The 21,437-nt window shown below is 62.6% G+C and overlaps 1 protein-coding gene across 2 annotated transcripts in view; it reads right to left on the reverse strand.

Moving 5' to 3' along the window:
* Window positions 1-21,437, reverse strand: part of RAI1 (retinoic acid induced 1) — a 107,311-nt gene that overhangs the window by 25,866 nt on the left and 60,008 nt on the right. The window lies entirely within an intron of this gene.

Genomic DNA, 21,437 nt, shown 5'->3' on the forward strand with positions numbered 1-21,437 from the left:
ATTAGCAGCCGCGTGCCTTTCTGCGAAATATTGGAACCGGCTGGGCTGGGGGCGGGGAGCCCGGCGCGCTCGTCCCCTCGCCTCCCTCCGCGCTCGCCTGGGCGGCGAGGCGGCGAGGCTCTCCCTCCGCAGACGCGGAGCGGCCGGGCCGGGGCGCCAAGCCCCCTCTGGATTTCGCCCTTCTCTCCTCAACACCCACCCTTCTTCAGTCATGGAGGAAGCTGGCGCTTCTAACCCGCGGACCCTCCGGCAGCGGCGGCGCCAAGTGGTGCGCCGCCTGCCCCATCTGCAGCCCCCTCCCTAAGCCGCTCCAAACACACACACCGTTGACACAGCAGCGGCCTTGCACACCCGCACCTTCAAGGCAGACCCGCCGGGCCGGGCCAGGGCGCACCGGGGCCTCCTCCCGGGCTGGCCCACCCTCGCCCCTCCCTCCCGGCCCCTTCCCCAGGAGGCCCAGCAGCTCAGACCCCTCAGGCAGCTCAGAGACCTGAGGCACAGGAAGTTCACATCCACTCCCATTACCCTGCTCTCCAAGAGGCCACCCATCCAAACCCCAGCCTGTCCTTAGCCCCAAAGGAGCTGCCTGAACCCAGGAACCCCTGAGGGCTTCCACTGGATCAGTCACTTGACATTTTGCAGACTCTGCTCAGGCCCAATCCTGGAGACCCCCAAGCACAGACCACCCCCGACCACCTCCCTCCTGAACGAGGTGGGGGGCGAGAGAAAACCGCTGCAGAACAGAGGGGGGACTGCAGGGCAGGGGCTGGGAAGAGAGGGAAAGGGCCTTCCCGCCGGGAGCTGCCTGGCCCAGTGGCAGCAAAGAAAAGGGCCTAGCTGGGAACGGGGGCCAGATTTCTCCCCGGATTAGCTGAAGGGTGGGGGAGCCCGGGACCCCCACACCAAGGAAGCAGCCAGTGGCCAGGGTTGCTGCAGAGAGGGAAGCCTGGCCAGCCGGGGTGGAGGCAGGGGGATGCGTGTGGAATCCAGATGTGAGGACAGCTGGTCTGGTGACACCCTAGGGCCAGCTGGGAGGCCCAGCCTGGCCTGCAGGGGAGGCAGTCTGCGGGTAGAGCGGGGCCCCCTGAGCACACGCAGGGCCTGGCAGGGCAGAGCGGGGTTCTCCAGGGGCTTCTCCCCTCAACCAGCCTGGACACAGGGCCCGGGGCCTCCCTCAGATCTTGAAAGTTCTCGGTAGCCCTCAGACGGCGGAAGTGGGTGTAATAGCAGCGGCGTGGCACGGCGTGCCTGGCCTCCTCCTGTGGCCTTCGTAGACTGTACTTCTGACCCTCAAACTGCCCTTCTAGGAGGCAACGTGACCTCTCATTTCACAGACGTGGAGACTGAGCCGCAGAGCGGGACAGGGGCCGTGGCGGGGGGGGGGCCCTCCCTGTTCCAGGGCGCAAGGATGACAGTGAGGCCCTGGTTCACTCCTTCGGAAATTTCAGAAAACTGGTTTTCTTGGGAGAAAAAAGGGGCAGGGGGCTTGGTGTGGTGAAGCGCTGTAGGGAAGTCACACCGCCTTCTCCCCACCCACGTCCCCCCCTTTCCCCCGCAGAACCAGCCACCAAGGCACCAGGCCCCTGCTGATGGCCTCAGGCAGGGCCTCATCTGCAGCCCAAATATAAATATGTCACAAGGCCACGTACCACTGCTCTTTACATGCGTGTAGCTGTAGTCATGACAAATACACTACAACTTCATGCAGGGCCTGGCAGCTTTGCGTTGCCCAAACAACGGACAGCTCCTATTTTGATATGAAAGGGGGTCTCCATCTCAAGACTGGCTTCTGGGTGTGGGGACCCCTGCCAGATGAACAGCTGGGGCCACCTTGTGCTCTGGACTTCTCCGCCACCCCCTCTGCTGGGAAGGGAGCTTCCATTTCCGGGCGTGGCTTGGATGGATGGCCTCCTGCACACACCCCTCTCCCAGGGTCGGGGTGGATCCTGGGCGGCGCCCCCAGACACGTCGCCTGGTGACCAGAAGCGCTGGCCTTTGGGGAAAGCACACCACCAGCTCTGATCCGGAGGTGGCCTGGGACCGCTCTTCTCAGGATGGAAAATATTTGCCTTTGGTTTTCCGCTGCCGCCTCGTGCTGGCTGACTTTCCCCCACACAGCCCTGAAACGTGGAGGTGCTGGAGGGTAAAAATGAGGGGAGGGCAGCTATCTGAGTCCAGCATCCAGCCGTTCTCAACAGCACTCTGTTTTTCTCCCAGGGTGAACAGAATACTTTCTGCCCGTTTTCTGCACGCTGGTTTTCTGTGCTCGCAGCTAAAGGCTAGTTTCCCTTTTCCCAGGCCCAGCCCTCTCGGGCCTCACCTCCAACTAAACCAGACCCTTCCAGATCTCCCTCCCCACCCCAGCTTCCGGGTCACTCAGCATCTGGGGGAAAGCGCCTCTCCCAAGCTATACACAGCTAACTCAGCCCGACCCAGAGAGCCTTGTTCTGGAAAGCTACAGGAGAATCCCTCCTGGCTGGCTCTGCGGTGGAAGAGTGGCAGTCTTCTCCCGAGACCGGAGCTCCAGAGAGATGTCACATTCACACTGGCCAGGCCAGCCAACTGTGATGGCTCACAGGTGGCTGGCTGTGTGGCCTTGGGGCACCGGGAGTTACCACCTGCCCCCGCTCCGTCCCCACCCTGACTCTAGCTACCTAGGTCCTGATGCCACACAGCTCTGCACACTGTCTGCTGGGTGGCCTTGGGCAGCTCACTGCACCTCTCTGAGCCTCACGCTCCTCAGCTGGAGCCTGCTCTGACCCCACACTGATGGGGGGGCCGCAAGGCTGGCGGAGACGCTGTGCTTGGTGCCCGGTGGAGGTTTCACGAGGGGCAGCAGCTTCCAGCGCCATCCACGGGGGCGAGGGCCGGACCTTGCTCTACCTCTACCTCCCAGGGAGCGAAGTGGGGGGACAGAGCAGGGCCTCCGGGACTGAGGGTTAAGGTCTGCCAAAGGACTGTGTCCTGACCCCCACGGTGGGCGGGCGGGTTGTTTCCTGGCTGGAGTCCCCATGTGTGTCCTACGCTGCAGGGCATGTCTTAGTAAGATGGCGTCTGCTGAGCTGGGTCGAGGGTGATTCTAACAAGCTCCCAGGCGAGTCTGTCTCTGCCGGCCTGGGAGTCTGGGAGGCCGGGCTCGGCGAGGGGCTCCGGGTCCTGTCCTGTCCGAGGAGGGCCATCCAGGACCAGGGACCAGGCTGTGGCTCGGCGTTCCTGAGCCCTCTGTCTCAGAGCCGGGGTCCCGCAGTGGCCTGGGCAAGCCCGGGACTCTGAATTCGGCCCTGTTTCCTGGCAGCGACACAGCGATGAAAGGGCAGCTCACGCTGCTGAACCCACCGTCACTTCAAGTCCAGGCCTCCAGGGCCTCAGTGTCCCCGTCGGCACAGCGGGAAGCTGGGCTAAAGTGATCCCACCCTTTCCCCTGATGGTTCCCAAACACTCTCCCCTTCCCTGACCCCTTCCGAGGGGCCAAGATATCTGGACCCCAGCATAGACCCCAGGGGCTGCAGTCCTGGGAGTACAGCGCTCACCCAACACTGTTCTCACCGCCCCACGGGCCCGGCGCTGACCTAATAAGCACTTTCACCAACAGACTTCATCCTCACGCCAGTCCCGCGGGCTGGGTCGCATGATCGCCCTTGTTTCACAGACGACAGCACTGAGCCCAGAGACCATACCCCGGAGGAGGGAACAGGCCTGCAGGGGCTGGACTCCGGCGCTCCCCGGCCTGGCCCCCAGACGTGCCAGACCCTGGCGTATTTCTTCTGGGGAAACCACCTGTTTCGGCCCCACCAGCACAGGTATGGATGCGGCGTCTGCCATCTCCCCTGGCCAGCAGCTGCCCCTGGTCTAGTTAGGGATGTGTGGATAAGCTGGTACGGTCTCTTAGAGAGCTTTATGGCAATCTGGACCCAAATGGAAGCTAGACATGCCTCCTGACCCAGCAGTCCTGCCTACAGCCAGGCCCAGAGTCGTCTGCACAGGTTAAACTGCAGCGTCGTTTGTAAAAGCCAGAGACCGGAGATCCCCTAAATGTCCCTGTGAAGGGGCTGCGGGAAACACACGTGGGGAATTCCATACAGTGGGTACGAGTGAGGAAGGGCTTCGTGTGTGAATAGGGTGCCGCCTTCACGTCGGGCGAGAAAAGCGCAGCGTAGAAAGTGTGCAGAGATGCCCCATTTGTACAAAAGAGGAGAGAGGATCCGAGTTTTCTTTTTTTACCGTTAGCATGTGACACCTACTTAAGAATTTAAAACTTGGGACTTCCCTGGTGGTCCAGTGGTTAAGAATCTGCCTTCCAATGCAGGGGGACACGGGTTACAGCCCTGGTCGGGGAACTAAGATCCCACATGCCGCGGGGCAACTTAGCCCACACGCCGCAACGAAAGATCCTGCATGCCGCAACTAAGACCCGAAGCAGCCAAAAAAACAAACAAACAAACAAAAAAGAATTTAAAACTTATGCTATGGATAAATATCTGCTCTCCGGGCTGGCTCTGCAGGATGGCTGGAGAGCGCGCCTGGTGTCGGGCTCCCATCTGGCACGGCCGCTTTCCAGCTGCTGGACTGCAGAAGCCCGGGGGCCATCAGCAGGAGGGGAGGAACCCAGCTGCCGAGTCCTGCAGTGGACAGCAGAGGGGTCACACCCTCGTCCTACAGACGAGAAAACCGAGGCCCCACCTGAACCCCCATAGAGGCCACGTCCTCCCGCTTCCTGGTGCACGGCCTTGGGGACACACAAGCCAGGACTGGGTCAAGCCCTGAGCTGTGGAGGCAGCTGCCGCCACCAGGGCCCTTGATAAATGGGGCCCGGGGCTCACGGGGGCTGCTCCTGGTCAGTGGGTCACCGAACTTCCCACTCCGTTTCTACCAGCACTGTGCTTCCCTTTGATCATCAGAACACTTAGAGGCAAAGGCCACCCTGGGCTCCGGGGGCCCTGAGACTGTGGGCTGTGAGGGCACGGCTCATGGGGACCCAGTCCAGGAACGCTGGGCCAATTCCCGGCTGAGCCACCCGTGCGCCGTGGGGCTGGGCCTCCGTTTCCCCGGCTGTGAGGAGGAGCGGGGGTCCGTCCCTCAGAGGGCGATGTGTCAAGGGACAGGGCCTGGCAGAGCAGGGCCCAACAAGCAAGCTGCTACTTCTAAAAGGTAAACATTTCTATAATTTTATATAACAGAGGGAAAGTTCAGGAAAATCCCTGACTGGTCCTAGTGCTGGCTACAGAGCTGCGGCCAAGAAGGTGGGAGCTCCTCAGGGTGACGAGAGCAGCGGGTGCCTGCCATGCTGGCAGAGGCCCGGAGGGCAGTGCCCAGCCGGAGCAGGACCCAGCCGTCCGGGTTCCCGAGCTGGCACGTTGGGCGGAACAGACTTGGCCAGCTGGCTGGAAGCCCCTGCAGCCCCAGGCCCATGGAAAGAGGTCTCAGAAAGGCCCCTGTGTCCGCCCTTCTCTAGGCTGCTTTTTCCAGACCAGAGCCTCCCATGTCTTTGGAAAGAGCACTGAGTACCCAAGGTTGCCGCTGACTCACTGTGTGACCTCAGGTGAGTCACCCCACCTCTCTGGGCTTCCATTTCCTCACCCGTAAGACGGGGCAAGTGATAAGTGCCCCCACCTCACGGGGTTGAGCAAAGACCCAATGAGAAAACGGACATAAAAGTGCTTTGTCATCATCACCCTCGTAGCTAATTCTAACATGATGCTTACGTGTGCAGAGCCCTGTTCTAAGCAGCAGTCAACGTATTTTTAACTCCTCTTACAGATGAGGCAACAGAGGCACAGAGAGGTTAGGGCACTTGTCCAGAGTCGCACAGCTTGTGAGGGGCAGAAGCACCGTGACAGGAAAGTACTGTGAGGGCTAATATTATTACTATAATTCATGGCTGTGGGTCAGGCCAAGGATGGGCAAGCTTCAGGCTCAGTTCCCGAGGCAGCGCTGGCCAGCCCCGAGGGGTCACGTGCAGGGCAGAAGGGCCCTACATCACACCCGAGCGGGAGCAGGGGCTCAGAGGGGGCTTCCCGGAGGCTCGCCCTCACCGGGTCCGAGTGGCGTGAGACCTTGCGGGCCGTGGTGGGGTCTGGAAGTGTCAGGCACAAGCGCCCGCAGAGCTCAGCAGCCAGTTCCAAACACTGGTGGGGAGAACGGGTGACAGCCTCGGGGTTCCCCAGAGCCCCCCAGGCGACACCGCCCTCTGGAGCCGGAGGGGCTGCCGCGCCCACCCCTCCAGCGCGCGTCCACCAGCTCCAGTCTGGCTCACAGTGGCCAGCGGGTCAGCGCCCTTCAGCGGCACATCGCACGTCTGGGGGCCGCGCAGCGCAGGGGCTCAGAGCCGCCCCCGCCCCCATCTCCGCCCCCCCACCCCTTGCAGGCCTGCACCGGCCTCTTCTCCCTCCCTGTCCCACCGCAGAGGCCGTGTGACTCTGAGGCCTGGGGGGCAGCGGCCTCCCTCTGGCCGAGGCCTCCCTGGCGCTGCTGTCTGGGTGTGGGAGGGACGCAGCTCCCAGCATATGAGGAAGGGCCACGGGTACCCGGAAGGGCGTGAGATTCCCACGGGAAAGGCGTGGTTCCAGCAGCAGCCCCTCCAGGCTGGCTCGGCTGGTGGATAAGCTCCAGCCGCCTCCTTGGGCACATGCCCCTCGTGGAGACAAAGGCTGCGGGGCAGAAGCCAGGACACGCGCAAACGTGAGAAGGAACCCCAGGCAGCCCGTCCTGGCCTTCCCTCTGCGGCAGCTCCATCTTTATTCCTTTCCCCTCCTTTTCAGGCAAACCTGACCCTCGAGAACTGGATGGGCCCGCAGGTCCACACAACACCCCACAGCCCCCGGAGCTCCCCTGCCACTCCCCCTTTACCCACAGGGCCAGCGCCGGAAAGACTGTCTCCCAAATAAACTGCATTTAGAGATCACCCTGTGTTCTCTCTCATGGGTGCAAAAGGACGGCAAATTAGGCCTTTGATGGACATGAGCAAGCCGGGGGTCGTGGGCCTTGTGCCTGTTGAATGAATGAGTGAGTGGATGGATGGATGGATGGGTGGGTGGATAGACGGGTGGGTGGGTGGAATTCCAGCCCCAAGCAAAGCCATTGCTACTTTTTTTTTAGCCTGAGCAAAATAAGATTTCCTCAAGGCTTTTAAGAACATGGCAGGCGGGACTTCCCTGGTGGCGCAGCGGTTAAGAATCCGCCTGCCAATGTAGGGGACGCGGGTTCGAGCCCCGGTCCGGGAAGATCCCACCTGCCGCGGAGCAACTAAGCCCGTGCGCCACAACTACTGAGCCTGCGCTCTAGAGCCCGAGAGCCACAACTACTGAAGCCCGCGCGCCTAGAGCCCGTGCTCTGCAACAAGAGAAGCCACCGCAACGCGAAGCGCACACACCACAACGAAGAGTAGCCCCCGCTCGCCGCAACTAAAGAAAACCCCACGCGCAGCAATGAAGACCCAACGCAGCAAAAAATAAAATTAGAAAACAAACAAACAAACAAACAAACATGGCAGGCCGTTCCCAAGGTCCCAGGGGTCCCCTCTGCAACCACACAACCACACGTCATGACGTCATGACGCCTGGGCTGGGAAATGGAGGGGCACAGGGAGGGGCCCTGGATCCTGGGCCCCTGCTTCCCCGTGCTGTGTCATCTCAGGGCCTCCAAAGCTCACCCAGAAGCCCCCTTTCCTGGGCCCTGTCCCAGAGACCCCTGGGAGTCCCCCTGACCTGTAAGCGTCCACAGGTCCAAGGTCCCTGGGAGCCTCTAGCTGGGGCCAGAAGGGCACATGAGGGAGGGGTGCATGCCTGCTGAACCCGCCCGACAGCTTTGCAGAGCCGGAGAGAGCAGGACGTTTGTCATCTGTGGGGACAGTGAGGATGGTTTAAGGTGAAATTTAAGCCCATTAGAGCCTGGCTAATGACATCAGCAGCAACGGTGAAAATGAAGATGGCGGGTGTGTGAGCGCCACCGGTTGTGGGGCTGGCGCCGCCTCCGTGCTCGGGCCGGGCCCCCTCCCCGCAGCCCCCAGCGGCCCCCGCCCCACTGGCAGGCCCTACCCCTGCCCCCGGGCCACGTGGGCCGGCCCCCAGGGTCAGCATGTGGCTGGGGCCGTGGCTGGGGCCTTGGCCGGGGCGTGAGAAAAGATCCGGCCAGAGCGTGGAGGCAGCAGCTTCTTAATCTCCCTCCTTTGATAACTTCCGTCTTTTTTGTGCACACGCGAGAATCCAGCCCCGCCGCCGGCATCTCTTCCCCAGGCTGAGCCGTCTCCCTGCAGCTAATGCCTGACAGCTCTGTTTATGTCTCCCCATAATTCTCCAGCTTTATGGGGTTTTTTTCGGGGCCATTAAGCTCCCAGCCACAAGCTCCTTCCCCTGCCCCCGCCTGCCTTTGTCCTTGAGGCCTGGCAGCCCCACCGCCCTTTGGGAGAAGGGCTGTCCTCCCCCGGCAGGTGGACGAGGACCTCGGCCGAGCCCTTGCTCTGGACGCCGCCTCCCCCCACGACTCCAGGTCCCTCGTCCTCTGGGCACAGGTCTCGTCCCGCCTGTCCCCAGGGAGACGGGACCCTCCAGGGTCCTGGAGTGCCTGGCAAAGCCCGCCCTCCCTTGGGCCCAGCCTTTGGCTTCTCTTCCCCCGTGAACTTTGCTCCTCCCACAGGCTCGGCCGTTCCTGAGAACAAAGGCCGCCCCCCTCCCCGACCTCCCTCTGCTCCAGACCCCCAGATCCAGCGCATGCACGGCACCCTGAGGCCTCCCGCACCGCTCCACAGACCTTGTCCTCTGCCCCAGTCTCCCCACGGCGTGTCTCTGAGGAGGCCCCCAAGTCCTCAGGGCGCCCCCTCCCCTTCCTCACAACCACAACCCAGATCTAGCCTCGCGTCACCTCCACGCTGGGTTTCCTGCTCCCGGCCTCTGCCCCATGTGGCCTCTCACAAGCTCGGCTCAGGGTGCTCCCTTGCTGTAGAGCCTTCAATGGCTCCCCATTACCTTCACCTACCTGAGTCCCCATCCTCAGCGTGCTGCTCAGAACTCTGCAGCCCCCGCGTCTTGGGGAGAGCCGGCTCCCGATGCCCTGCCCTCTTCCGCTGAGATCAGACCTCAGGTGTCCCCAGCAGGGGCTGCCCCGACACCAGGCCTGCTCACACCTCCCGGGGCGCCCGTCCCCACCTCTGCAGCTCAAACACAAGGCAGAAGGACTTCCTCAGCGGGAAGCAGCCCTTCCCTTGACTCTGGGTGCCACAGTCCCCTCCCCATGGCTCCTACAGCTCGTGGAGTCCCCGGTCGCCCCAGCCTGGACCCCTGGCTTCCTGGGTGCCCAGGGCAGAGAGGTGCCCCTTGGAGTCCGTTTCCCCACCACGGCATGGGGCAGTCCCCCTGGGGCCCACGCTAGGCCAGAGTCACCGCACAGAGGCCAACCTGGGATGTTGGAAGGCAGAGCCTCCCCCGAATCCCCTTTCTTTCTGGGCACACGGCCCTCCGGGGGTGAGGCAGTGGAAGGAGTGACTACCCCTCCCATACCCCCCCATGCCCTGCTCCTCCGGGGAGACCTGCGCCACCCCAGGCGGTCATTTCTTCTCGGCCCGTTAATTTCCGCTTTTCCCTCCCGCGGAGCTGCTTCACGTGCGGGTGGCCGAGACTGCGCCCCGGCACTGTCACCAGCCTCTGGGTGCCAGGTGGCCTGGGCCCCGGCCCTCCCCCACGGTGGGTGCTAGGGGATGCACGGGCCTTCCCTTCGTCCGGAGGGGGGGGAGGGGACCACGGGGCGAGGGTGCCAGCGCTGCACCCTGTCCGCCTCTTCACAGGCGCTCGGCTCAGTTTCAGTCGATTCCGACCTCGTCGTCCACCGCCTCCCAGGGTGTCTGGCCACAGCACGGCAGGCCCCCCTGCCCGGGCCCGCCCACCTCCCACCCAGACCTCCTGCCCTTGGCAGGTTCCACGGCCCCGCGGGCAGCCCCCGGCCTGAGCCTCCGCGTGACCCGGGCAGGGGGCGTCCTAGCCCGCCCCTGCCTGAAACAACAGCCCTGGAGCACCGCGCGGGGTGCCGGCCAGGCCGTCCTACGCCCCTACGCCCCGTTTCCAGCAACCCTATCGTTAAGAGCAGCAGAAGCTTTGTAATCTGAGGGGCCCAGCGCAGAATGAAAATGGGGAGCCCCGCTCAAAAGGCCTTCATCTCCAGATGGCAACAGAGCAGCACGAGACCAAGCACGGGACATTCTGAGTGCAGACCCCGCCTGGCCGCAAGGCCGCGGGCCCACAAAGCCGGCGCAGCCCAGAGGAGGTCAGCGGGCCGGCCACCATACCCCGCAGCAAGCGGCAGGAAGATGAGGGTCTGATCCGCCGGTCACACCCGTAACGACAGTTCCTCACGACTGAGCACCTGCTTTGTGCTAAGAGCTCTGTACATATTAAGTCCAAAAACCATCACGGACTCTACAGATTACGCGGGGGGGGGGGGGGGGGGGGGCGGGGGCGGGGGCGTGGTTCAGGCAATGTGATTTGCCCAGGGTCCCTTGCTGGAGACAGGATGAGCCCAGACTCCAGGGCGGGGGGGGTCGGGGCTCCTGACTGAACCACACGCCGCTGAAACACCGAGACCCCTGATGTCGGCTCTGAATGGAGCTTTGAGAACCCGCCTTAAACTCTCCCCACAGAGATGCAGAAACTAAGGCTCAGAGAGTGTGTCCGACTCCCGCAAGATCACACAACACAGCAGGACCCCAGATCCCAGCCCTCAGCAGCCCTATTTCCAAAGACCCAGGCAAACACTCATGATCCGGTGCAGGGCAGGAGGCAAAAGCGAGTGGAAACACACAGAGATGCCCACATCAGCATCTTCTCATCAGAGGGCCAGGCGGTGACTTCTCTTCTCTACACTCTTGGTTATTTTTTGTATTTTCTCCAGCGAGCTGAGATTTTTAAAAAGACCAACAGCTCGGAGTTTTTGGAATGAATGAGGAAGGGGGTTTGTGGAACCGAGCCCTGGTTAAAAGAGTTGCCATAGATACGGAGCAAGGTTTGACACGCTTCCCAGGACCCAGAGCTTTGGGTCCTGCCTGGCTCTCTGGGGAAGTCCCAAGTGCTCAGGATGCCGTGGGCCCCGGGAGGGCTTCCGGGCGCTGCAAGCCTTCGTGTCCCCCTGGCTGGTCAGGAGGCAGGTCTGCTGTTCACTGGCAGTGCTGTCTTCCTGCTGGACCTCCCCTCTGGCCCTCGCTGGTCCCCACCTCCCTCTGTCCCCCCACATCCCCGAGGCCCCCCTGGAACTCACACCACCCCACCCTCTCCTGTTCACAGCCCAGGGGATCCCCACCCCGCAATATCCACAAGACCAGGCTCCCCTCCTGCCCCGAAGCTGGCCCCTGCTACCCTTTCTGGCCTCATCGCCCGGGGCTGGACGGTGCCAGACGCCTCCGCAGACCCTGCCTAGAGCACCTCCTCTCTACCTGCCCCCCAGTCCCGAGCAGGGGCCGCTCCCAGTTCCCTGCCACGCGGTGGCTGCAGGGCGGGGATCAGGACCACATCACTCTGGGTCACCCCCACTGACCCCACCGGGCCTGGCACAGTACCCAGGGAATCCACCTGGGCCCCCTCTGCCCCTCGGAGGTGGATGCTGGGCCTCGGGCAGACAGCTCCGAGCCTCCTCCTGCCCTGAGAGCCCCCTGGGTCTCCGGCCTGAGAAGAGCTGACAGCTCCTTAATAAAAGCTGCCACAGATGCGCCTGAGTGACATCGCACCCGGCTGGCCGAGAGGCGGCCCACATCAAAGCCCCATTTTTCTTCTTCCTGTGAGGCACTGAAACAATTTACATAAAGAGCCCTACATGTGTCTTGCAACAAAGACGCATTTCTTCTCGTGACTGGCCACGGCCCCCGGCCCACCCGGCTTCCCCAGATGCCCCCACTGGTGCCTGGCCCGCTTCCGCAAGAGCAGGGGTCTCAGGGACCACCCTGTACCTCGGTCACCCAGACACAGGGCTGGGGGAGGCCAGCCGGAGGAACAACCAAGCCACGCCTATTAAAATAAAAACTAAAAACAACCAACCCTGAAGGGCTCGGGGGTGGGGCCGTGCCTGGGCCCAGAGGCCTAAGGATCTCAGCGGAGCCTTGCTCTGGCCTCAGACGGCAGGACAGGGGCATGTGCACCCTGGACCCACCGAGCAGCAAGTCTACCAGCGCTGCAGACCGGGCCTGGGAGCCAGGCCTCCCCGCCCGGGCCCAGCATGCGGCCCCCGCTGCGGCGCCCCCAGCCTCGAGAGCCGGGGTGGCTCCAGGTGAGGTTCCCAAAGAGTCCTGTCTTCCAACAGCCGAGGCCTAACCCCTGTACTCCTGGCTTCGATTTGGGCAAAGAATCACCCTCCCTTGGCCCCTCTATTAAGAAATGACACCCCGAGAGGTGACCCTGTGAGCCACGATCCCCGACTTTCGTCCCAAGCGCCCAGGGTTGGGGAGCAGAGTGGGGCTCGGCCAAGCACAGTTGCCCCGGGAAACCCTGTGCCGACCCCCTGGCGGGCCTCAGTCTCCCCGAGTGTCAGACGGGCTCAGGAGTGCTCCCCACACGTGTGCCGGGCACCGGTGAGCTCTAGCGTTAAGATACCCGACCTTCCCTGCCTGCGCGTGAGCACGTGCTGTCACCGTTTGGGGCTGAACATGCAGCCCCACGTCTCGGTCTTGCTTTACGGGATTCTGAAGGCACTGATTCTGTGTGACCTTCACCTTCCAAGTCCCAAGGGAGATAAGACTGCGCTAGGGACATTTCTGGATTCCGAGGGCCTGACCCCCAGCCCTGGCCAGGGTCACACCCTTGGTCTCCCCTCCCCCCCAAGTCCGGGGGGGCCTTCTTAAACACCATGAGACCACGGCAATCCCACCTCGAGACACACAGCCAATGCGAGTGCCACACACTGGCACCAGACCCTGTGCTCCTGAACATTCCTGGCAGGCTTAGTCGTAGAAGCCTCCAGCTGTAAACGGACGGGATGTTCTCAGAGGTGGCGCGGATGGACAGCACGATGGAAATACCCGCGCCGGCTGCACGCGGCCTGGGCAAGTCAGAGAGCTGGACCCGAGAGACCACACGGATGAAGTCCACAAGTTGACGCTCGGATCCTGGGCAGGCCAGGCCTGGGGGGACACGGGGACATGGGGCTGGTGATGCCTTCTCCTGATCTGAGTGCTGGTCAGACACGAGTGTGTCCAGTTTGCAGCGATTCACTGGCTGTTCACTCAGGATTCATGCCCTTCTCTGCATGGGATCGATAAACAGCTAAAAAGTAAAGCCATCGAGACTTCAGCCTTCTCTAGTCAAGGCCTCCTGAGGCTCCTCACTTTGCTCGGAATGAAGGATGGGAACCACCTCAGCCCGTTGGGTCAAGGTCAGCCCATCTCCAGATACTCCCTTTTCTCCTCGGTCAATAGTAGCGTGCACTTCCCCCCCGGCAAGGAGGAAGGATGGCTCCCTCCTTGGTCAACGGAATTTGAGTGAAAGTGACGTGTTGCTTTCAGAAGCTCCGTGAGCCCAGGTGCCTCTGTCTCCCCCCACCCCCACACCCCGGGATGTGCAGCCCTCAGAAGGCTGCTTCTGTCAGCCTGGGTCCTTGAGTGACTGCAGTGAGCAGTCCCTCCGCTGTCCAGTCACAACACACAGCACCAGGGAGGGATAAACCCTGTTTTAAGGGGCTGATCTTTGCGGGATGCTTGTTATGCAGCAACCCTGTCCGTCCTGACTTGTACACCAGGCTTCCAAGGCTCTCTGTGTCCTGGTCCTTGACAAGCTCTCTGGCTCTGCGAAACAGAAACACTCTGGCCCTGAGCCCCATGGGATCTCTGCCCCAGGCACGCTGGGATCTCAGCTGTTCAGACACAGCTAGTTCCTTCCTGTCCTGGGCCTTTGTGCCTCCATCCATCTCCCAGGAGGACTGCCACCTGCTGCCTAGGCAGTCGGTGGAGCTGGCCGCTCCCTCTTCTGGACCACGCAGCCCAGCCCGTACCACCCTCGCCTGCTCCTCTGAGGCCCCGTGAGGGCAGGCATGCAGTCAGGCAACCGTCTCTCCTACAGGACCAGCAGGGGGTAAAGGCACACAGGCTTGGCCTCCAGCTGCTTCGGTGGGACTTCAAAGGTGGCCCCTGCACTTGATCACAAAGCCAAGGGCAGCCCAGGAGGCTGTGGACACCCTGGCCAAGCTCTAGGACCCTCCCAGACCTGCAGAGCTCAGAACACAGCTTGTCTTAAACCCACCCTCCCTCCTCTGGTGTCTAAGGGCTGCCACGCCACCCTGAGGGCCCCTTAGTGGCTGGGGAAAATTGGGGTGCAAGGAAGGATCTGGGGGCACTCAGGGGGAGGCGGCGCCACCAATTAGCCTATTTTAGATGATATTGGTTGGAGTCTCAGGGAAAGAATATCTCTTCCAGAAAGGGCTCCGTTTAAGGCCATGTGAGAAATGATCTCAGCTTAGCACAGCCTCAGATTCCCAGCTACAAGTTCCCAGCAGTGGCCGGGGACCCTCCCGGAGCAGCAGGGTTTCAGGGTGGCCAATCACTGAGGCCCCCAGAGGGGCCTCGGCTGAGTCTCCAGTCGTGGTGACAGGAGGGCCAAAGGTGGGGTGGTGTGGGCAGGACTCTGGGTGCATCAAGATGCAAACTGGCTGCCTAAGCACAGGCCCCATGGACCCCGTGTCCAGGGGGCTCTTGGTTCCCCCGAGTCGTCCCACCTGCGCCCCCCAAGTTCCCCACCCAGAGCAGGGGTCAGTGGGAGCAAAAGTGATGGCAGTGGCCACAGCAGGGGGGCCTCTGAGCACCACACAGGAGAACTCGGAAGTTCCGAGAGGGTGGGCGACTTGCTCAAGGCCACACAGGGAAGCGAGTGCTGGGGGCTCGCTCTCCTGCCTGCTGGGGGCCCCCTCACTGCCACGGGGTAGACCTCCCCCTTAGTTCAGACTGAGTCCCTGAGCTCGGCCTGCACTGCTCTCCAGTTTCAATTCCCACCCCTCTCCCCTGTACGTTCTCCAGCCACACTGGCCCCTCGGACGTGCCGGGCCCTCACCTCTGGGCCTCTGCACACACCATTCCCTCTGCCTGGGTCACCAGTTCCCGGTCCCCACAGCTCTCACCGCCCTCTGCAATCACCTCCTTCATGTACTTGTTGACTCCCTTCCGTCTGTCTGCCCCATGGACGGTGAGCTGTAAGCACTGGGTCCCGTCTGTCATGCTGAATGGCCAGGCTGCGGCTGCTTCCGGGTTCCAGGCCGTCCTCACAGCCGCAGGCCGCTAGCCGTGGACGGCACTCCCTCCCCTCACTCTGCATCTGCTGGCCCTCCTCCAGAGCCCACTCCCTCACTCCCAGCCCTGCCCCCTGCTCGGACCCCTCCTGGTCCACCTCTCCAGGCTGGCATTCAGGGGTGACCCCCGCCCACCTTCCCAGCTCCCAGACCTCGCGCCCAGCAACACTAAACCACAGGGTGCTACCTGTACCTAGCAGCTCCCTCGTGCCGCCCCTTGCACATACTGGGCGCGATCATCTTAGCGCACGCCTCCCCCTAGTTCGCCTCGCAGACGTTCAGGGTCACCTCCTCTCGGCTCTCGTGTGACGTCCCAACAGTCGTCTGTCCTGGTTTCCCTCCCTGCCCCCGCCCCCACTGCCCACTGTGCTGTGGGTCTGCCTCCCAGGGTGCCCCAGTGCCCAGCACATAGTCGGTGCTCAGAGAAAGCGAGGGATGTGGCTGCTGAATGGACCAGGGCCGTGTGATTCCAGAGCCCGGAGCTGTAGGCTGAACACGAGCCTCTAGGAGACCAGCAGGGGCTCTGCCACCCGTTCCCCAGGGCACCAGGACGACAGCAGCCGCTTTCATCTGCTCGCTGTGCGCCAGGAGTTCACACATGGATCACCTCTTCCAGCCCCAAGACAACCTTTCAGAGTACAGATGAGACTCTGAGCCCAGAGAGGACAAGGAACTAGCCCAGTGTCACACAGCCAGGAAGCAGAGGAGCTGGGACTTGAACCCAGGTCTGTTTGACTCCCAAACACACGCCCTTTTAGCCGAGAGGAGCTGTGGTCCCCGGAGCACGCAGTTCCTGGAGGCTCTGGGGGGCTGCAGTGAGGGGGCCGTCTGCCAGGCGTCCCTCCCAAACTCCCCCATCGCCACCCATCTAGAGCCTGGCCTTGTTGCCAGACTGCTCCTTCCTGAGTCCATCCCCAAATCCTCTGGCTGGGAGGTGGCGGCCCTCCCGGGAGCATTTCCCAGCCTGGCTTGGGTGGCCAGGGCCATGCAGGGTGGGCCCAGTGGGCTGCACCACCATGGACAGCTGAGGAGACCCAGGCTCGGCCAGGTTGGGGGACACCCCCAGGCCCCAGCTGGGTCCCAGCTCTACTCTGAGAAGTTGCATGGCTGCTGGGTGAGGGCTGGGGGCCCATGTTGGTGTGGGACTCTGGGAGTGGGCCCTGGGCTCAGGGGCCACTCTCCAAAGCAGGGGAACCTGGGGCCAGGGCACCAACTGAGCTGCCATCAGCACCAGCATCCAGGAGCTCCTGGAAGGCCAAGGGACACGGGACTGAGTCAAACTTTTGGGTGACAGTCTGTGTGACTCTGGCCCAGACGCCAAGCCCCCCCTGGGTCGCTGGGCCCTCCCTGTCCCCCTTTCCACCATCATAGCGCTGAACACACACCCACACGTCCTGGGCACTTGTCTGTCTCTCCCAAGTCTCTGGCAGCCCTGGGGGTCCAGAACCCTGAGTGGGCCCCCAGCCCCGTCCACACAGGGCTCTGACCAGGAGGGGGCCCTCAGCGGATATCTGGTAGGCAAGCAAACAGATCCTATGCTTTACTGTCCTTCCATTATGTCCCACGGCCCACCTCCTCCAGGAAGGACACCCTGAACACCCTGCTCCCTCCACTCTGGTCACTGGGCACCCTTAGTAATTAAGCAGAGATCTCACCCCAAGACTCAGTTTAACGCCAGATCCAAATCACAGCATCCCTGTGGGCTCCAGCCAACTTCCGCTCACTCACCTTCGGGGACGGAGGGCTCACTTCCCACAGCACCTACTGGGTGCGAGCCTCCGTGCTGGGCGCTGCGTGCAGGAGCAGGACAGTCCCAGCCTCCAGCCCCCAAAGAAGGGCTGGCCGTTCTACATCAGCCAGGCCCCCTCCAGGGAGCTCAGCTCTTGGCAAACTCCCCCCGGATACACGGGGAGATGGGGAGCTGTCCCCGACTCGCTCAGCAATAACAGCAGGTCACCGGGGATGCAGAAGAAGAGGACGCCACGTTTGTTTTTAAAAAACGTATGACCATGCCCGGTTCCGGAGCAACTGGACCCAAATGTGGCCAGGTCGCTGGTGGGTGGTGTGATCCCAGGGGGAGCTCATCTTCCTGGGGCCGCTGTCTATTTGCTGAATTTCCCACAATGAACGTGTATTATTCGTCACACGGGGGGAAAGTCTGCCAATCGACACCTTTGCTAGGCTGAGCCCTGGTCTGTGTCCTCGTTCGTGTCCTGCTTGCCGGGCAGCGGAGAGCGAGTGATACGACTCCTCGTGGGTGGGCCCTGTGACCCCACCGCTTCTCCAGACCCCCACCCGGGCCCTCGCTGGCCCCAGGAGCAGAGGCCTCTCACCCTGCCCATGCTGCTCCCCGTGGGGTCTGTACTGGTCTGGCCCCCACTGTGATGGCAAAGTCGCCAGGGCAGGGACCACGGGTGCAGCGTGGGGCTGGGCATACAGCAAGTGCATAATAATGGCTCGCAGAGAGCGGCCACCTCCCCTGCCTCCTACCTGTGCAGGTGCTCTCCCCTCTCCAGGCCAAGGGGGGCTGATACCAGTGCTTATAGGTATTTGCTATCCCGCAGCCCAGGGTCCCGAAACACTGCAACCAGAGACAACATCTGTGGTGCTTCTGCAAACTCAAATCCAACTTTGCTCCTCCCCAGTTTAAAACCTTCCACGGCCCCCTCAGTGTCCCGAAATCACCGCCCTCCCCCCCAGCTTCGTATCCAAGGTCTTGTACCTTCTGACCCCTGTTCCCTCCTGCAGGTCCCCTCCCCCAACCAAAACAGATCAGCCTACAGCCCACCTGCCAACGAGGCTGCCTCACAGCCCTGGGCCTTTGCACACGCCAGTCCCTCTGTCCAGAACAGGCAGACCTGCCCCTATTCATCCTTCAAAACCCTGTGAAGAGGCTCCCTGATCCCTGCCCCTCCCCCAGGCCCGTTACCTGCCCGGCCCCCTCCTGAGTCTGTCTGTACACACATTGATCATTGCACTCAATGCAATTAGGGGTTGACGCGTCTGTCTCCTACCAAACCGGACGCGACAGGGACCGGGCCTTTTGTCTTTGTTTTAAATCCCTAGTGCCCAGATACTGCCTGCAGATAAACAGGCACTCAGAAACGTCTAGCTGACAGGTGGGTGAGTCGGTAAACAACATCTGCACAGCCCTTTACAGTTTCTGAAGCCTTTTCCTGTCCTCTGTCTCACTGGGCTCCTCCACAGGGCAGCGCGGAGCAAAGGCCCCGGACCCCATCCCTGACGACAGGCGCCACCTCCGAAGGGCCTGGGGTCCCTTCCCTCTGCCTGGTCAGGAGCTGAGCTGAGCTTCGCCGGGAGCCTCTGGCAGGCTCACCAAGAGCGGCTTGGACCCCTTTTCAGCAGGAAGCCGACTGTTTCCCCTGCCAAAAGGGCTCCCTCCCCTCCACCACTGGGGAGAGCCAGGCGGGTGCCCGGGTGGCAGCCTGGCCGGGTAGAGGCTCGGCACCGGCCGCCATCCTGCCATCCCGCCCAGAGCCGTGGGATGCGGTGGGCTGGAGCTGCAGCCCACCAGCGAGTCTTGGTAACAGTTGCTATGTAAAACGCTTGGAGGGGGAATTTACTGTCAGCGTTAATAATAGATGAAGGTTTCAGAATTTTTGATGCCTTACGTTCTAAGCCGTTTGATTTATAATGTCTCTGGAAAGGGAGGGAAGAGGGTGCGGGCGAGGGAGCAGGCCCAGAGGCACGAGCTGGGAGCGTATCCCCCGCCACACTGGCCAGGCGGGGAAACCGAGGCCAAGCGGCGGAGCCACACGGCTCCGATGCCAGGACCCCGGGGGCCTGCAGATGCCAGGCTGCCCCATCCTCAGGAGGGGAGACAAGGTCTCGGCCCCTTCCGCCCGCCCTGGGTTGTTTTGATGGATTCCTGCTTCTCCTTTTAGCGCGAGCAGGTGTATCTCAAGTAGGCTCGGGAAGCGGCGCTGATGGCGCCCGTGGGGGGCTGTGCAGGGCTGATTACAGGCTCCACGGAGGCAAATGCAAGTCCCAACTTCCCTTCTGCTGCAAGCGCCACCGCTGTCGAGGCGCGGAAAGTCCTCCGCGGGGAGCAGGCCGTGTGGGCAGGAAGCAGGGCTGCTGGCCGGGCCCTACCACCTCACCGAGGGGCTGGCCTGGACGCGGAGGCCAGCAGGAGGGGCCTCCCCTGGGGCCAGGCTGCCCCGCACTGAGGCGACTCCCCGCTGAGCTGCTCCTCAGGAGGGGGCCCTCCCTGACCTTCCCACCCGGCCTCCCCCAACCCTCCTCAGCCTCTCCATCCAGGCCAGGAAGCCTTCAGACAGGCCCTTACCTCCCCGGATCCCCAAGACCCCAGTCTTTGGGCCAAAGAAATAGGACCCTGGGCTGGGCACCCCGATATCCAGACCGCAACCCCTCACCTTGACAGCTGTTCCCAAAAGTCACGTCATCTCCCACTTACAAATGGGGGTGTGTCGGGCTCAGGGTCCTCCTGCCTCCCTCCTTGGGCCCTGCACACCCAAGAGCCCTGGCGAGCCCTGCTCCAAGCACATGGGAGAGCCCTGCCCTCCCTGGGCCCCCATCTCCTGCTTCGGGGATCAGGCAAAGCGTACCCAGGCCCCAGGGCCCAGCATTCCACACCAGCCTGGTGTGGACTCACCAGGGCTGCCCCGCCGCCGCCGCCCTCTGGGGCTGCTCGTGAGGGCCCACAAACTCTAAAGGGCTGTGGGCACACTGCTAATGGCGATGACACAATAGTTAGGACCATTCTCACCGGGTGGGCACATCGCCCCCATGAACAGGCAGGAAAACCGTGGCCTTAGGAGGACAGTTCCGACCCCACAGTAGCCGCCCCCGGCCCCCTTCCCACCTGCTTCATTACCGGGTCTTTGTCCGTCTTGATCACCGCCCTGCCCAGAGCACACGGTAGGTGCTCAGTGGGTGTTTGTGGGAGGCTGCGTGGATAAAGGCATGAAGTGGTGAGCCCCCTCTCCGGGTGTGCTCTGAGCCCCTCCCGACCAGCCTGCAGGCAGGCGCCGGTGCTGGGTGTAATCATGGCTCACCCCCTACCCCCGCCGCTGTCCACTGCCGGGCTCAGGCATCCCGGAACTCCTATGCCAGGCCCAAGCCGGGCACTTACAGGACCAGGACACACAGACCCAACAGCAGGCCCTTGAATACCCCCTGAGCCACAGATGGAGGGCTGCTCCCCTGGGGCCTGCAGAGCCCCTGCCAGTACTGCCAGGGCCCTGGGCACTTACATCAAGAAGGAGGACTTTGGGGGTCAGGCCCCCTGCCCACTGGGAGAGAAGTCCTGCCTCGGGGTGGGTTCCTGCAGGAACTGGGAACGTCACTCATTCACTCAGCCATTCAGTCACCAGATACTCTCCAAGGCCCTCCTCTGAGCCAGGCCCTGTGGAGACATGCTGGAGACATTTGGGAATCCGACCTGGTCCCCGCCTGGGGGGCACCCCAGGAGACACACTAATTATCTACACGAGAGTGTGCGGAGCAGGTCTGCGGGGCACCAGGTGCCACGGCGGCTCAGTCACACCTGAGGGTTCACGGATCGGAGACAGTGAGGCCAGGCCCAGGCCAGGGGGCTGAGCCAGGGCCAAGGGTCTGGGGGACGTCCCCTCTTCTGGCTCAGAGAAACATCCCTGGCGGGGGGGGGGGGACCCTGGCTGATGGTGACTGAGAGTGCTGCCTGGGGAGGGGGCTTAAAGGGTAGTGGACCCCCGATGTCTTCAGGATCCTCGTTCCACAGAGGCAGGGGTCCCTCAGGGGGCTGTGTCCAGCCTGTGCGTGGGAAGGACATCGCTCTTGCGGGTCTGAGGATCTCCGGTGGAGAGAGACCTCCGGGTGGAGAGCTCTGCCCCAGCGTCCGGCAGCCTCTGTTCTCTGGAGTTTCACCGTCCAGGCCCTGCCACCCTTCAGCCTGGCTGAGCTGGACAGGAGGGCAGTGAGGGTGGCCGGCAGGCCAGGTCTCGGCAAACAGGAAATACCAGCTCACCCTTGAGTCGGCTCCAGTGCCGACTCCCCTCGGCCTCTTGGTCCACCCCAGGCCTGCACCCCTCCTGTCTGCTCTGGCCTGGGACTCCCAGCCTCACCAACCCCACTTCAGGTCTCCGCCAAAAGCAAAAAGCAAAGCTGCAAGGAGCCGAGAGCCCACTTAACCAGCCACTGATCACTCATTCATTCAACAACGCTGTATTTCA

This window comes from Eschrichtius robustus, chromosome 20 (assembly GCF_028021215.1).
Source record: "Eschrichtius robustus isolate mEscRob2 chromosome 20, mEscRob2.pri, whole genome shotgun sequence".
NCBI lineage: Eukaryota > Metazoa > Chordata > Mammalia > Artiodactyla > Eschrichtiidae > Eschrichtius > Eschrichtius robustus.